The sequence below is a fragment of the Oncorhynchus masou genome, chromosome 4 (genome assembly GCF_036934945.1).
Source record: "Oncorhynchus masou masou isolate Uvic2021 chromosome 4, UVic_Omas_1.1, whole genome shotgun sequence".
In the NCBI taxonomy this organism is placed as follows: Eukaryota; Metazoa; Chordata; class Actinopteri; order Salmoniformes; family Salmonidae; genus Oncorhynchus; species Oncorhynchus masou.
In genome coordinates, this window is record NC_088215.1 from 2,995,472 (window position 1) to 3,008,804 (window position 13,333).

Consider the following 13,333-nt stretch of genomic DNA (forward strand, 5'->3'; position numbering starts at 1 on the left):
TCGATTGTGCATCTGTAGAAGTTTGTGAGTGCTTTTGGTGACAAGCCAAATTTCTTCAGCCTCCTGAGGTTGAAGAGGCGCTGCTGCGCCTTCTTCACGATGCTGTCTGTGTGAGTGGACCAATTCAGTTTGTCTGTGATGTGTATGCCGAGGAACTTAAAACTTGCTACTCTCTCCACTACTGTTCCATCGATTATTCCTGTCTCTGTGTTTGTTGCACCAGTCAGGGCTGTTTTGGTTTTCGACGTTTGTTGTTTTGTATTGTTCGTGTTTTGCTTCATCATTAAAGATGTTTCTAACGAACCACGCTGCATTTTGGTCCTCCTCTACTTAACCACAGGAAAACCCTGACAGAATCACCCACCAACCAAGGACCAAGCGACGTGGTAAAGGACAGCGACGACAGCAGCAGCAGTGGGAGAGGCTGCATTATTTGGAAGACGACATGGGAGGATGAGTTGGATGGTAAAGGACCCTGGGTACAGCCTGGAGAATATCGCCGCCCCAAGGAAGAGCTGGAGGCGGCAAAGGCGGAGAGGCGCTGGTATGAGGAGGCAGCACGGCGGCGTGGATGGAAGCCCGAGAGTCAGCCCCAAAAATGTATTGGGGGCTCACTGAAGTATGGCGAAGCCAGGTAGGAGACCTGCGTCAACTTCCTGTGGTTACCGGGGGGCGAGAGAAACCGGGCAGGCACCGTGTTATGCTGTGAAGCGCACGGTGTCCCCAGTGCGGGTGCATAGCCCGGCGCGATACATTCCAGCTCCGCGTATCGGCCGGGCTAGAGTGGGCATCGAGCCAAGTGCCATGAAGCCGGCTCTACGCATCTGGTCTCCAGTGCGTCTCCTTGGGCCGGCTTACATGGCACCAGCCTTGCGCATGGTGTCCCCGGTTCGTCTGCATAGCCCAGTGCGGGCTATTCCACCTCGCCGCACTGGCAGGGCGACCGGGAGCATGCAACCAGTTAGGGTTGGGCAGGCTCGGTGCTCAAGAGCTCCAGTGCACCTGCACGGTCCGGTCTATCCGTCACCACCTCCACGCACCAGCCCTCCGGTGGCAGCCCCCCGCACCAGGCTGTCTCTCCGGCTCATCCATACAGGTGCTCCCGTCTGTCCAGTGCTGCTGATGGAGTCTCCCGCCTGTCCGGCGCTGCTGTTGGAGTCTCCCGCCTGTCCGGCGCTGCTGTTGGAGTCTTCTGCCTGTCCGGTGCTGCTGTTGGAGTCTCCCGCTAGTCCGGCGCTGCTGTTGGAGTCTCCCGCCTATCCGGCGCTGCTGATGGAGTATCCCGCCTGTCTGGCGCTGCTGCCGGAGTCTCCCGCCTGTCCGGCGCTGCTGCCGGAGTCTCCCGCCTGTCCGGCGCTGCTGCCGGAGTCTCCCGCCTGTCCGGCGCTGCTGCCGGAGTCTCCCGCCTGTCCGGCGCTGCTGCCGGAGTCTGAAGAGCCCCTCTGCCCAGAGCTGCCAGAGCCCCTTTGCCCAGAGGCACCAGAGCCCCTCTGCCCAGAGCTGCCAGAGCCCCTTTGCCCAGAGGCACCAGAGCCCCTCTGCCCAGAGCTGCCAGAGCCCCTCTGCCCAGAGCTGCCAGAGCCCCTCTGCCCAGAGCTGTCAGAGCCCCTCTGCCCAGAGCTGCCAGAGCCCCTCTGCCCAGAGCTGCCAGAGCCCCTCTGCCCAGAGCTGCCAGAGCCCCTCAGCCCAGAGCTGCTAGAGCCCCTCATGCCAGAGGCGCCAGAGCCCCTCAGCCCAGAGGCGCCAGAGCCCCTCAGCCCAGAGGCGCCAGAGCCCCTCTGTCCCGAGCAGCTGCCCCTCTGTCCCGAGCAGCTGCCCCTCTGTCCAGAGCTTCTGCCCCTCTGTCCAGAGCTTCTGCCCCTCTGTCCAGAGCTTCTGCCCCTCTGTCCAGAGCTTCCCCCCCCTGTCCAGAGCTGCCCCTCTGTACAGTGGGGTCATTGAGAGGGGTGGCCATGGTTAGAAAGCCACGGAGGCGGACAATAAAGCGGACAAAGACAATGGTCAAGTGGGGTCCGCGTCCCGCGCCAGAGCCGCCACCGCGGACAGACGCCCACCCAGACCCTCCCCTATAGGTTAAGGTTTTGCGGCCGGAGTCCGCACCTTTGGGGGGGGGGGGTACTGTCACGTTCTGACCTTTATTTCCTTTGTTTGTATTTATTTAGTATGGTCAGGGCGTGAGTTGGGTGGGTAGTCTATGTTTTGGGGTATTTCAATGTTTCGGCCTAATATGGTTCTCAATCAGAGGCAGGTGTCATTAGTTGTCTCTGATTGAGAATCATACTTAGGTAGCTTGGGTTTCACTGTGTGTTTGTGGGTAATTATTCCTGTCTCTGTGTTTGTTGCACCAGTCGGCTGTTTCGGTTTTCGACGTTTGTTGTTTTGTATTGTTCGTGTTTTGCTTCATCATTAAAAATGTTTCTAACGAACCACGCTGCATTTTGGTCCTCCTCTACTTCACCACAGGAAAACCCTGACACCTGTGTGTAGATACTGGTTCTCATGTAACTTAGAGAGCATTTCAATGTTATGTTTTTATTTTCCTCAAATTGATTATTCTGTGTTATTAAACATGTGCAAGTTTGTCTTGTAGAATAAAGGTTGTAAACTTAGTTTCAAAAGGGAGAAAGCTTACATATAAGCTTAGGTATATGACATTGAGGGGATGAGATTTTAAAAAATTAAAAAAAATATTGAGTAAGGTGCCATGTTACTATTCTGATTCTTCAGAAGGGACTGAGTCCCTTGAGAGGGCCATGTTGGGGATGTATCAGAATAGTTGGGTAACATAGGTAAGATGTTTTATTTTTATTATATGCTTGTGAGTTAGTTTCTAAATGAGAAGTATCTTGTTGTACTATAGTGGTGGCCATTTGCAGTTATCCTTTCTCTGTCCTGGGTTCGGTTACTTGTGCCGCAGAGAGGGGAGAGGTCAAACTTGTCTTCATATATAAACATATCTTTTAAACCATGTAAAGGGATGATTGAGGGGGAACCAATTATCTCTTGGCTCCACAATATCTGTGTTACGGTTTTCCTCTGGTGAAGGAGAGTCGGACCAAAATGCGGCGTGGTTAATGAACGAATAAACATGAACAATACAAAACAACAAACGTAACGTGACGTGAAAACCTAAAGAGCCTATCTGGTGACAACAGACACAGAGACAGGAACAATCACCCACGAAACACTCAAATAATATGGCTGCCTAAATATGGTTCCCAATCAGAGACAACGATAAACACCTGCCTCTGATTGAGAACCACTTCAGACAGCCATAGACTTATCTAGAACACCCCACTAAGCTACAATACCAATACAAACACCACATACAAAAACGCATGCCACACCCTGGCCTGACCAAATAAATGAAGACAAACACAAAATACTTCGACCAGGGCGTGACAGAACCCCCCCCCCCCAAGGTGTGGACTCCCGGACGCACACCAAAAACCATAGGGGAGTGCCTGGGTGGGCGTCTGTCCATGGTGGCGGCTCCGGCACGGGACGTGGACCCCACTCTATCAATGTCTTAGTCCCTCCTCCTCGCGTCCTTGGATAGTCCACCCTCGCTGCCGACCATGGCCTAGTAGTCCTCACCCAGAACCCCACTGGACTGAGGGGCAGCTCGGGACTGAGGGGCAGCTCGGGACTGAGGGGCAACTCGGGACTGAGGCAGCTCGGGACTGAGGGGTAGCTCGGGACTGAGGGGTAGCTCGGGACTGAGGGGAAGCTCGGGACTGAGAGGAAGTTCAGGCAGGTAGTTGGATCTGGCAGATCCTGGCTGGCTGGCGGTTCTGGCAGATCCTGGCTGACTGGCGGATCTGGAAGAGTCTGGCTGAATGGCGGATCCTGGCTGACTGGCGGATCTGGAAGAGTCTGGCTGACTGGCAGATCTGGAAGAGACTGGCGGATCCTGGCAGACTGACGGATCTGGAAGAGTCTGGCTGACTGGCGGATCTGGAAGAGTCTGGCTGACTGGCAGATCTGGAAGAGTCTGGCTGACTGGCAGATCTGGAAGAGTCTGGCTGATTGGCAGATCTGGAAGAGTCTGGCTGACTGGCGGATCCTGGCTGACTGGCGGATCTGGAAGAGTCTGGCTGACTGGCGGATCTGGAAGAGTCTGGCTGACTGGCAGATCTGGAAGAGTCTGGCTGAATGGCGGATCCTGGCTGACTGGCGGATCTGGAAGAGTCTGGCTGACTGGCAGATCTGGAAGAGACTGGCGGATCCTGGCAGACTGACGGATCTGGTAGAGTCTGGCTGACTGGCGGATCTGGAAGAGTCTGGCTGACTGGCAGATCTGGAAGAGTCTGGCTGACTGGCAGATCTGGAAGAGTCTGGCTGACTGGCAGATCTGGAAGAGTCTGGCTGATTGGCAGATCTGGAAGAGTCTGGCTGACTGGCGGATCCTGGCAGACTGACGGATCTGGAAGAGTCTGGCTGACTGGCGGATCTGGAAGAGTCTGGCTGACTGGCAGATCTGGAAGAGTCTGGCTGACTGGCGGATCCTGGCTGACTGGCAGATCTGGAAGAGTCTGGCTGACTGGCGGATCTGGAAGAGTCTGGCTGACTGGCGGATCCTGGCTGACTGGCAGATCTGGAAGAGTCTGGCTGACTGGCGGATCCTGGCTGACTGGCGGATCTGGAAGAGTCTGGCTGATTGGCAGATCTGGAAGAGTCTGGCTGACTGGCGGATCCTGGCAGACTGACGGATCTGGAAGAGTCTGGCTGACTGGCAGATCTGGAAGAGTCTGGCTGACTGGCGGATCCTGGCTGACTGGCAGATCTGGAAGAGTCTGGCTGACTGGCGGATCTGGAAGAGTCTGGCTGACTGGCGGATCCTGGCTGACTGGCGGATCTGGAAGAGTCTGGCTGATTGGCAGATCTGGAAGAGTCTGGCTGACTGGCGGATCCTCGCAGACTGACGGATCTGGAAGAGTCTGGCTGACTGGCGGATCTGGAAGAGTCTGGCTGACTGGCAGATCTGGAAGAGTCTGGCTGACTGGCAGATCTGGAAGAGTCTGGCTGACTGGCGGATCCTGGCAGACTGACGGATCTGGAAGAGTCTGGCTGACTGGCGGATCGGGAAAGGTCTGGCTGACTGGCAGATCTGGAAGAGTCTGGCTGATTGGCGGCTCTGGCTGCACCATGCTGATTGGCAGATCTGGAAGAGTCTGGCTGACTGGCGGATCCTCGCAGACTGACGGATCTGGAAGAGTCTGGCTGACTGGCGGATCTGGAAGAGTCTGGCTGACTGGCAGATCTGGAAGAGTCTGGCTGACTGGCAGATCTGGAAGAGTCTGGCTGACTGGCGGATCCTGGCAGACTGACGGATCTGGAAGAGTCTGGTTGACTGGCGGATCGGGAAAGGTCTGGCTGACTGGCAGATCTGGAAGAGTCTGGCTGATTGGCGGCTCTGGCTGCACCATGCTGTCTGACGGCTCTGGCTGCTCCGTACTGATTGACTGCTCTGGCTGCTCCATGCAGACTGGCAGCTCTGGCGGCTTCTTGCAGACTGGAAGCTCTGGCGGCTTCTGGAAGAGTCTGGCTGACTGGCGGATCCTGGCTGACTGGCGGATCTGGAAGAGTCTGGCTGACTGGCGGATCTGGAAGAGTCTGGCTGACCGGCAGATCTGGAAGAGTCTGGCTGAATGGCGGATCCTGGCTGACTGGCGGATCTGGAAGAGTCTGGCTGACTGGCAGATCTGGAAGAGTCTGGCTGACTGGCGGATCCTGGCTGACTGGCAGATCTGGAAGAGTCTGGCTGACTGGCGGATCCTGGCTGACTGGCAGATCTGGAAGAGTCTGGCTGATTGGCAGATCTGGAAGAGTCTGGCTGACTGGCGGATCCTCGCAGACTGACGGATCTGGAAGAGTCTGGCTGACTGGCGGATCTGGAAGAGTCTGGCTGACTGGCAGATCTGGAAGAGTCTGGCTGACTGGCAGATCTGGAAGAGTCTGGCTGACTGGCGGATCCTGGCAGACTGACGGATCTGGAAGAGTCTGGCTGACTGGCGGATCGGGAAAGGTCTGGCTGACTGGCAGATCTGGAAGAGTCTGGCTGATTGGCGGCTCTGGCTGCACCATGCTGACTGACGGCTCTGGCTGCTCCGTACTGATTGACTGCTCTGGCTGCTCCATGCAGACTGGCAGCTCTGGCGGCTTCTTGCAGACTGGAAGCTCTGGCGGCTTCTTGCAGACTGGCAGCTCTGGCGGCTCCATGCAGACTGGCAGCTCTGACAGCTCCTTGCAGACTGGCAGCTCCTTGCAGACTGGCAGCTCCTTGCAGACTGGCAGCTCCTTGCAGACTGACAGCTCTAGCTGCTCCATGCACACTGGCAGCTCTGGCTGCTCCATGCAGACTGACAGCTCTGGCTGCTCCATGCAGGCTGGCAGCTCTTGCTGCGCTGAACAGGCAGGAGACTCCAGCAGCGCTGTAGAGGCGGAAGGGTCTGGCAGCGCTAAACAGGCGGGAGACTCCGACAGCGCAGGAGAGGAGGAAGGCTCTGGCAGCGCAAAACAGGCGGGAGACTCCGACAGCGCAGGAGAGGAGGAAGGCTCTGGCAGCGCTGAACAGGCGGGAGACTCCGGTAGCGCTGTAGAGGCGGAAGGCTTTGGCAGCGCTAAACAGGCGGGAGACTGATGTGCGTCATCCCGCAGCGCCAGTTCTGCTTACCAAAAGTGGCCCACTAGGCGGCTCGCATTCTACGCCCGGCTCCAAGCCAGCGAGCCGGGCTTCTTACCCATTTAGAGTTTGAGAATAGGTTGAGATCGTTTCGGCCCCAAGACCTCTAATCATTCGCTTTACCAGATAAATCTGCGAGACTTGGAAGCCCATTATCCTGAGGGAAACTTCAGAGGGAACCAGCCTACTAGATGGTTCGATTAGTCTTTCACCCCTATACCCAGGTCGGATGACCGATTTGCACGTCAGGACCGCTACGGACCTCCACCAGAGTTTCCTCTGGCTTCGCGCTGCCCAGGCATAGTTCACCATCTTTCGGGTCCTATCGCATGCGCTCACGCTCCACCTCCCCGACAAAGTGGGCGAGATGGGCCGGTAGTGCGCCCGACCCCGTAGGTTCGGGATCCCACCTCAGCCGACACGCGCCAACCCTCACTTTCATTGCGCCACGGGGTGTGTTCCGAGAAAACCCTCTGACTTGCGCATGCGTTAGACTCCTTGGTCCCTGTTTCAAGACGGCTCGGGTGGGTTGCCGACATCGCCGCTGACCCCTGGCGCCAGTTTACGTGAGCCGCTCCCTGCCCTGGCGACGCAACGCGGTTGGGTACGCACTGAGGACAGTCCGACCCGGTTGACAGTCGCGCCGGTGGCAAGGGGCCCCGTGCCCCCCCGCAGGACATGACGCAGCGGGTACTAAGTCCTCGACCCCGGAAAGCGACGAGTATGGAGCAGATGTTCTAAAGCTCACGGCCGAAACCGGTAGCCACCTTCACCCCAAGCCCTTCCAAGCCGACCCAGAGCCGGTCGCGGCGCACCACCAACAGAGGAAATGCGCCCGGCGGGGGCCGAGCCCGACCAGGGGTCACGAGGGGATCCGACCACACCGGAACGGCCGACCCTGACCCGCCACGTTGAATCCTCCGGGCAGACTGCGCGGACACCACCCGTTTACCTCTCAACGGTTTCACGCCCTCTTGAACTCTCTCTTCAAAGTTCTTTTCAACTTTCCCTTACGGAATTTAGCCTTAGAGTTTACCTTGGAGTTTACCACCCGCTTTGGGCTGCATTCCCAAGCAACCCGACTCCGAAAAGACCGGACCCCGGTGCGACGGGGGCAGTTACCGGCCTCACTCCGTCCAGGGGCTGAGCCTCGATTAGAAGGACTCAGGCCCCCGATCAACACCAGGCAAAGCGGTCTTCTATACACCACATTTCCCGTGCCAGCCGGACGGACAGGGATTCGGTGTTGGGCTCGCCGCTACTGAGGGAATCCTGGTTAGTTTCTCTTCCTCCGCTTAGTAATATGCTTAAATTCAGCGGGTTGTCTCGTCTGATCTGAGGTCGTAGTCAAATTGAATGGAATGTGGCCGGTCGCCCAGGCTCACCTTCTCAATACGTTTCAGGCCGGCGGTCGGAGCTCCGCAGCCCTAACCTAACCCCGAGCGCTACCCCGAGAACCACATGCGTTACACGGGCAGCACGGAAAGACAGAGTCCACCGGCAGCCACGCCAGACCATGCGGGGAACGTGGGCGCCTCTCGCCAAAGCGAGAAGGGAAAGGAAGAGCGCACGGGGGAGAGGAGAGAGAGCCGAGGCTCCTCCTCAAAAGACCCACCGAGCCGTCCTGGTCTGAACTTAGGGGGACGAAGGCTGCACAGTGGCCACCTGCAACTGCCCCAGCTGCGGAACCCCAGAGGTTTCGATTGTTGACAAAGCAACCCTCAGACAGGTGTAGCCCCAAGAGGAACCTGGGGCCGCAAAATGCGTTCGAAGTGTCAATGATCAATGTGCCCTGCAATTCACATTAGTTCTCGCAGCTAGCTGCGTTCTTCATCGACGCACGAGCCAAGTGATCCACCGCTAAGAGTTGTACTCTTGTTTTTCATTGCACGCAGAGGCCAGTGGCTAGGCAGAGATTGGTAGGTTACCCTCCTTTCCCCCACCCACACTTCGCCAGAGCGCCAGGCCATAGTTCAAAGACAAAGGTTTAAGAATAGGGAGGCTTCCGGGAGCTATGCTGCGTCGTCGCCGAAGCGCCGGTGAAGCCGCGCAGACATTAAACCCCCACCTACTCCGGGGTGCAGAGAAGATGACTGGGTTCCCAGTGCCGCTCGAGGATACTGGGCGACACTCAAGACGCTTATAAGATGTTAGACCATTTTGGGAAGTCCCGGTTCACCGGACACCCCCAGTCCCCTTCGATAGCGGCCTCTCCACCCACCCATAGGTGAGTCATGCAACCGTGGCAAATGGGGAAAGGGGATGGAGCCAGTCGGGCACATCCCAGTAAAAGGGGAATGCGGGGAAGCGGGCTAGGACCGATGACACCCGCATCGGGAGAAGGGAGAGGTGGGAGGAGTGAGCCCCCTACCCTACCCAACCCGCAGCAGAACTGGATTTTCGGAGCTCAGCCCCATGCCGGCGGCTGGCAACCCGTTAATGATCGTTCCGCAGGTTCACCTACGGAAACCGTGTTACGACTATTACTTCCTCTAGATAGTCAAGTTTGATCGTCTTCTCTGCGCTCCTCCAGGGCCGTGACCGACCTCAGCGGGGCCGATCTGAGGACCTCACTAAACCATCCAATCGGTAGTAGCGACGGCGGTGTGTACAAAGGGCAGGGACTTAATCAACGCGAGCTTATGACCCGCGCTTACTGGGAATTCCTCGTTCATGGGAAATAATTGCAATCCCCAAACCCAATCACGAGTGGGGTTCATCGGGTTACCCACACCTCTCGGCGAAGGCTAGACACACGCTGATCCGCTCAGTGTGGCGCGCGTGCAGCCCCGGACAACTAAGGGCATCACAGACCTGTTATTGCTCAATCTTGTGTGGCTGAACGCCACTTGTCCCTCTAAGAAGTTGGACGGCGACCGCTCTGGGGCCGCATAACTAGTTAGCGTGCCGGAGTCTCATTCGTTATCGGAATTAACCAGACAAATCGCTCCACCAACTGAGAACGGCCATGCACCACCACCCACAGAATCGAGAAAGAGCTATCAATCTGTTAATCCATTCTGTGTCAGAGCCGGGGGAGGTTTCCCGTGTTGAGTCAAATTAAGCCGCAGGCTCCACTCCTGGTGGTGCCCTTCCGTCAATTCCTTTAAGTTTCAGCTTTGCAACCATACTCACTTTACCAGTCTATGCTAGGTAAAGCTCCGCCTTATCTCAGCTCACTGGTCACGATAACAACACCCACTCGTAGCACGCGCTCCAACAGGTATATCTCACTGGTCATCCCCAAAGCCAACACCTCCTTTGGCCGCCTTTCCTTCCAGTTCTCTGCTGACAATGACTGGAACGAATTGCAAACACCGCTGAAGCTGGAGACATATTTCCTCACTAACTTTCAGTGTTGCCAACTTAGCGACTTAGTCGCTGTATTTAGCAAGTATTCAGACCCCTCTGAATTTTCATTTTACTCACTTTTTTGTCTCTTCCACAATGTTATTCCTCACTCCTACAGTGTCCATCACAATCACATGCACGATTATGCAAATTAGGTGATGACATCTTTTAGCAACTTCTAGCGACTTTTAGGACAGCCAATAGCTACTTTCCTTACTGAGGTGTTGGCAACACTGCTAACTTTAAACATTGGCTATCTGAGCAGCTAACTGATCGCTGCAGCTGTACAAAGCCCATCTGTAAATAGCCCACCCAATCTACCTACCTCATCCCCATATTGTTTTAATTTACTTTCTGCTCTTTGCACACCAGTATTTCTACTTGCACATCATCATCTGCTCATCTATCACTCCAGTGTTAATTTGCTCAATTGTAAATACTTCGCTAATATGGCCTATTTATTGCCTTACCTCCATTTGCATGCACTGTATATAGACTTTCTTTCTTTTCTTCTATTGTGTTATTGACTGTACGCTTGTTTATTCCATCTGTAACTCTGTGTTGTTGTTTGTGTTGCGCTGCTTTTCTTTATCTTGGCCAGGTCGCAGTTGAATATGAAAACTTGTTCTCAACTCGCTTACCTGGTTAATTATAGGTGAAATTTAAAAAATAAGAAACATTTTTTCTTTACCAGATAGGGGATGTAGCTCAGTGGTAGAGCGTGTTCTTTGCATGCATGAGGTCCTGGGTTCATTCCCCAAATTTGCCACTAAAGTTTTTGCAATGACCCATCTCCGACTTTCCAGAATGTTGAAATTCTCAGCAGGAAACAGAGATGTGCTAAATAATTTGCTCTTGTAATCTGAAGAACATGTGTTCAATCCCTGTTCGTACATTTATGGAACAGAAGTGGCATGGTTGCCAACTTCAATTGCATCATTTTCAAAAACTGAAGTTCATGGGTTAGATGACTGTCCATACTTGCTTGTATTTAGAATTGCTGCTATCATTTCATTGTAGTTTCAATGGAGTGGTGTATATGAAAAGTACATTGTATTAATATTGCATTTTATCTGCAAATAAAATGGGATCAAAGCTCAGAGGGGGAGTGCATGCTATTTATGTATGAGGTCCTTGGTTCAATCCTGAAGTTCTCCACTGAGTTTAGTTGTGTGCCAAATTCACATTACACAACTCCTACTTTCCAGAATGTTGAAACAGAGATGTTATTTGTTTGCCAAATTCACAACTACTACTTTCCAGAATGTTGATAAATATCTTGCATCATACAGTGGCATGGTGGCCAAGCGGTAAGGCGTCATTCTTGTAAACCGAAGATCATGGGTTGTTGGATCCTGTATTTTACATTATAGCCATTAGATATATATATGATTAAATATTATCTGATGTTGGTTGTGTGAGGTGTCTGCATTTGTGCACTGGAGCATCATTATGAGATTAAACAACTGCTTGCTACTTGCCTGTTTGTGTGTGACAAGAACTGAGTAACATGGTGTGACCTGCATGTTGCAAAACTGTAGATAACAGCCCAGCAGATGCTTTGTCCTTGTGTTTGTATGTAACAATATTGAGCACATGGTGTGGCTTGCTGTATCTTACAAAGTTGTGATAGGGAGGGGTGTTCATCACGAGGTTTAACTGAGATGGAAAAATACAGAAGACAGGAACTGTTCAAATTAGTTGGGAGGGGGGCACATTCAGAGCGGGGTGTTGCGAGAACAAGTGTTTTTTTGTTAGATAACAGGAGCCAGGTGCTAGATAACGGTATGGAGCATGAGAGCCTGGATGTTCTTCACAAGCAACAATTACAGCTATCAACAGAAGCGCCATGAGGCGGGGACCCGCCTGAGCGCCTGCAATAGGCTGAGCAAGTTTATACCACGCCCAGTCTATACTGTGATAGGCCAACAGACGGGTTGGAACTGTCTATCACAGTATAAAGAATACTGTTTTACATGCGTCTTGTCAGTTCCCTGTTCTGCACTGCGTGGTATTACAGTGAGCTCGTATATACGAAAGTTGCATTTGCCATTTATTACTTAGCTAATAAAAAATACATAGTATAAAATCGGTGACTCATTGTTATTTTTATCCTGATAACAGATTTGAATTTACGCAACTCTAACATGGTGACCACCGCCGTGATCTGGTAGAAGGACGATGCTGGAGATTGTCCAGCCGATTGGCCAGTACTGTCCTGTGTCTCACAAATCCTGACCGGTCAAATAAAAGAGGTAAGCAGACACCTGTTGTGAAAAACTAAAGTTCTGCACATTGGAGTTATCCAAATGTAGTTTTGTGAGACACCTGTTTGATGTAAGTTACTAAATTTTAACTATTATGACGTGTGAGATTGGAAAATAGTTGAGAAAGTAATATCTCCATTGGCAACTGCAAATGTATTATTGATCAACAATACTTAATGGTGCATTGTGTATGGGATGTACTAGTATGCATTGGCTGGTAGGTGATAACAGAGAACACTTACTACATGTATGAATGGTGGGTAACGGGTGACCACCAAAGTGTGACTGGATAGTCTGGGACTACATGTATGAATGGAGGGTAACGAGTGACCACCAAAGTGCCAATGGAAAGCCATATGATGCGAATGTGATGTACTAGGCACGGCCAAGTGTGAATGACGGATAATTAAATTGACTAATTGGACTTATTTCATTGGCACAGCTAATTCGTACATGTTTGCTATTCCCCTAAATAATGCATTGGTCTTGTTGCTCTGAAAAGCTTGGACATTGTTGTTCAACTTTAATAATCTAAGACTGCAAGGCCTGAGCAGTATTGTGTCTGAATCTGCATCGCAAGATTGAAGGAAAGAGTATCTTTGTACTTGTTAAAAATCCCGAGCTTTCCTCATTCGGGCAGGTTCATACAGCAAAGTCTGTATGATGTCAAATAGGGTCGTTTAATTTCATTTGCTCAGCTAATTTGTACACGTTTGCAATTTCCCGAAAGAAGGCATTGGTCTTATTGCTTTGAATAGCTTGGACATTGTTGTTCAACTTTAATAATCTGAATCTGCATTGCAAGATTGAAGGAAAGAGTATCTTTGTACTTGTTAAAAATCACTAGCTTTCTTCATTCGGACAGGCTCACAATTTTGATGTCTATTGTAGAATAGCAAAGTCTGTATGATGTCAAATAGGGATGTATCACATAGACTGCGTGGCCTAATGGATAAGGCGTCTGACTTCGAATCAGAAGATTGAGGGTTTGAGTCCCTTCGTGGTTGTTTAATTTCATTAGCTCAGCAAA

The 13,333-nt window shown here is 52.6% G+C and overlaps 1 non-coding gene across 1 annotated transcript; it reads right to left on the reverse strand.

Annotated features, from left to right (window-relative positions):
- Window positions 1-8,400: 8,400 nt before the first annotated feature.
- Window positions 8,401-8,554, reverse strand: LOC135524933 (5.8S ribosomal RNA). The gene has a single exon (XR_010453047.1). It is a non-coding gene; the product is annotated as a 5.8S ribosomal RNA (ribosomal RNA).
- Between the last annotated feature and the right edge of the window lie 4,779 nt (window positions 8,555-13,333).